The sequence below is a fragment of the Pinus tabuliformis genome, chromosome 4_1 (genome assembly GCF_031772625.1).
Source record: "Pinus tabuliformis cultivar Carrire ecotype Pingquan chromosome 4_1, CPIR1, whole genome shotgun sequence".
Classification (NCBI taxonomy): domain Eukaryota; kingdom Viridiplantae; phylum Streptophyta; class Pinopsida; order Pinales; family Pinaceae; genus Pinus; species Pinus tabuliformis.
In genome coordinates, this window is record NC_142303.1 from 335,131,635 (window position 1) to 335,136,335 (window position 4,701).

The window sequence follows — 4,701 nt, forward strand, 5'->3', positions numbered from 1 at the left end:
CTCCATCAGTTGGAACTAGTTTAATGGACTTTAACTCAGTTAAACTGGATTAATTAATTTTAACTCAAAAAAAACTCAACTAGGGCTCCTATATAGTAGGGGAAACTCTACATGACTCAACTTAGACCCTCAACTCAAATTAACTAAGCCGACTAAGTCAATTTAACTTAGTTAACTCGTACAAGTTGTCTTGTGATGTGGAATAGCAATTTTATTCCTAATTTAATTTAATGACAAAATTATATTAGGATTTTCTTGTTGCATTTCCAACACTAATAGTAGGAAAAAGTGCCTTGTGTTACATTGGGAAAATTCGTAACACTTCTAATGTTGACATAATAGTTGGAGCTTGGGCCAAATCCTCAATAATATTGTAGTTGTGAGTGACCTAAATATTAAAATTTTAAGCATTAAAATATAGTAATGGTACTGAAGCCACTCATACAAAACCATGGTGAGTGTCAAACCACTCATGCCGCTAAATGTGTGGATATCCTATAATTACAAAAACACTCAATGAAAAAATTACTAACTGAGAATGAATAGGTCCAAACCAAAGGTTTTCCCATAAACAAGTCCAATGGTGACCACCATAAAAGATGTTCAATAAAAGAATGTTTAGTTATGGGAGAATGTTCCTTACATATCATGAAGGGTTTAATGGCCTTTGATGCCTTCCATATGTTCTAGAATACAAGTACCAAATCGTTGACCATATGGGGCATTAGCAACATGCTCTAGTATGAAATTCCTTGCCATGAATTTCCACTGAAGGGACCCCCTCATGAATGTAATATTTAAGAAATTCCTTCAAGGTTACCCATTTGGCACATAGCACCTAAGACATCCATAGGCCTCCCATCTCCCTATAAGTACAAGAAGGTGTCAAGTTATTTCTCTCAAATCTAATGGAGTGATAGGGTTTAACCCATAGAAAATGCCAAAATTATTTCACTAGGTGGCCATAGGTTGCTTTAGTGGGAACCTAGTAGAAGGATTAGTATACATGAGTGTCCACTAAATTTTTAGTACCAATATGAAATTTGGTAGTGAATGTAAGTTCCTTGGTAATCCAATTATCAATGTTATTCCCACTCTTTGACCCACAACCTCCCAAAGCTCTTAATGGGAAGTGTGGAAAGAAAATTTGATGCCTAAAAAGTTGAATACTTATCCCACCTAAATATAAGACCATTTAATAGACTCAATCAATTAGATCTAGATTTTTGTCTCTATCTATAACAATGAGTATTGGACCTAGAGGAAGTACAAAACCACACGGGCTTCACTGAGAAAGCAATACCATACCACACGCATTAATATTGGGCATAAAAAATGAGGAAAAAATGAAATAATATATTGAGCATATAATAGGGGAGTAAAGAGTTTTTATATGTTGTATAGAATATGTGTATTATAATGTATTGTTTATACAGTACATTTTGAAATCAAGTCCTGAAGGAATGGATTGAATAGAAGGATGCATAAGAGACGACTTCAAATGATTCCTTTCTAATTCCATAGAAAAAATCAACCTCGTTTGATAGGTTAGGGTTGTTTGTGTTGTTAGCTGAGTTGTCATGTTATTTTTGACCTTGTAATTTCTCTCTTCAATCTGCTAGTAATCCTTTTGTAATGTATCTACTAGGGAAGGAGTGTTGGGTCCCTATAATACTAGTGATTACCCCATTACTATTGTAGTTTCATCCCTTATTAATATTGTTGTGCCCCTATTATCCCCATATTGTTATTATTGTGCCCCATAGAATCCCTCTATTGTTATTTTTGTGGCTTTATATTATTATTGTTAGGTTGGTTGGGTTATATTGTGACTCCTTAGACTCCTATATATAGAAAGGAGGTTTTGTCATTTGAATCATCCAAGAATTGTTCATTTATGTAATGTAAAGGAGGTTTCCCCCTTAAAGAGGCTAAATTCTAAGGCGTTGATCTATCTTTTCTATCTTTTCTTGAGCTCGTTTCATAACATTTGGTATCAGAGCTTTGGATTCTAGGGTTTCGCTGCTCCAAATACGTCATCGTGGCATTTTCACTATAACCTTTTTTCTACGATGTTTCAGATGCTAAAAACAAAAACCCATTTGAGAAGACATCGTGCTAAGCCTCGGTTCCAAATTTTAGAGCTTTTCGCGCTATATTTGCGGAGATATGATCTGAGGAAGTTGGACTTTTTGTAGATTCCTGAATTACATTCCAAACAAGTGACCTGGGGAAAATCGTCATAACTTTCTCTCTGAGCATCAGATTGAAATTTCGTCAGAAGTTACAAAAAGAGGACGGACTTTAGTTTCGTGTAGTTATTTTTCAGAGCCAAAGGTCGAAACAGTGACTCGTGGCACATCATACAAGTTCGCTCTACTGAACTATTCTATAATCAAGTCACTGTGGGCGATTTCGCATAACTCTTCCTTGGAGTATCCAATTTGGGTCAGACTAGTGGCATTGGAAAGAGGACACAGAGGGCTACTGTAGGTTGCAATTTCAGAATTGGATGATCAGAAATTACAGAGATACATCAGAGGCAATATCAAGCTCCTACAAAGTGAGAAAAGGTGTTTAAATTTTTCTAAATTTTTGCTTAAGCTTGGTTTGAAAATTTAATTTGAAGGAATTAAAAGGGCATAGTAGAGCATTATTATCAGTAATAGATGCCCTGAGGAAAGAAAATGCAAACACCTAGTAAGCAACCTGAAAGCTCTAGCATGATTCATGAAGAAGAGGAAGAAATGCTACATGATATATGAAAATTACAAGAACAAGTGCAACAAATGTCACTCTCACAAAAGCTAACAGAAGCTAAGATAAATGGCGTGGAATCTAAGATAAAGGGCATGGAAGCTAAGATGGATGATTTGAAGATAGATTTGAAGATAGATTTGAAGAGAGACATGGCATATTTGAAGACAGATTTGAAGACAGACATGGCAGATTTGAAGACAGATTTGACAAATTTTCTACAAGAAATACTTACTAATGGTGAAAAGGTAGTAAAGGAAACTCATGATGCGAACAAAAGAAATGTTAATCATGATTTCTTAGACTCTAATGTGGGATCAAAGACCCACCATATTCCAAAAATCGATATGAGGAGGTTTGATGGCAAGGATCCCACAACATGGATATTACAGATGGAGCAATTTTTCGATCTCAATAATGTGCAAAACACACAAAAGGTACGTATTGCAACTTTATATTTGGAACCAAATCAGTTTGTATGGTATCAATGGCTTTGCTCTCGTAAACAAATTACCACTTGGGCAATTTTTACGGAAGAATTGACAGCACATTATGAGGATACAAAAGGCAACACTTTTTTTAGCCAATTGATAAGTCTCAAACAAAATGGTTCAATAATGGAGCACATTGAGGAGTTCCAAAAATTGAACATAAGGGTAAAAAATATTCCAGAGGAGAATAGGATTGATGTGTTCATAGGGACTTTAAAGGATAATATCCAACATGATGTTCGCCTTTGGGAACCTGATTCATTAGAGAAGGCATTCAGGTTAGTAAGAAAAATGGAAAGCAAAATTATGGCAACCAGGAAGCATACCACTCACAACTATAAAGATGGAAGTGTTGTTGCTCCTAGTCTTCCTATAAGGTTGACACCACAAGAATTGGAAGAAAAAAGAGAAAAGGGCTTTGTTACAGTTGTGATAGCAAATACACTAAAGGTCATAAGTGTGCTGAGAAGAAATTATTCTACATAGATTGCGAAGAGGAAGAAGAAAAGGAGCAAGAAAGGTCAAAAGAAGAGGATATACTCTAGGAACAAAGCCTATATAAAGAAGAAATGAATCCAACCATATCTTGTAATGGCAGGAATTACCACTCCTCAAACCATCAAGATAGAAGGACAAATCAAGAAGAAAAACGTAATAGTGTTGATTGATTCAGGAAGTACCCACAATTTTATTCATTGTAAGGTAGCAAAAGAATTGAATTGCTTCTTATATCCAGCACCAGAGTGTCAAGTGATGGTTGCAAATGGAGGAACAATAACTTTCTCTGGAAAGTGCCATAATATCAAGCTATCAATGGGAGAATATGTATTGACTAGCCCAATGCTTTCCATTCCAATGGGAGGTGTTGATGTTGTACTAGGAGTCCAATGGCTACAATCCTTAGGTACAATAGCTTTTAATTTTCAAGAACTTTTCATGAAATTTTCTGTGGAAGGAAAGGAAGTTGAATTAAGCGGTATTGCAGGGAAACCAGGAAAGATAATCAGCTCTAACGGTATGACAAAGCTTATAAAAAGGAACAAAGAGGTGTAATTGCACAATTATGTTCACTAGATGTTTCCACATTGTAATCATCTATTTCTCCAAATCTCCAAAAAGTCTTGGACAATCATTCCAAGGTATTTGAGACTCCCAAAGGTCTCCCACCTATTCGTGATCATGATCATGCTATTCATCTGATTCCAGGAAGTGTTCCTCCAAACATCAAGCCGTACAGGTATCCCTATGCCCAAAAGAGTGAAATTGAACGTATGGTTACAGAAATGCTAGAGGCTGGTATAATTCAATCAAGTTAAAGTTCTTTCTCTGCTCCAGTAGAATTAGTGCACAAGAAGGATGGATCATGGCGCATGTGTCCAGATTATAGGGAGCTCAACAAGCTCACTATTAAAGATAAGTTTCCCATTCCTGTCATTGATGAATTACTGGATGA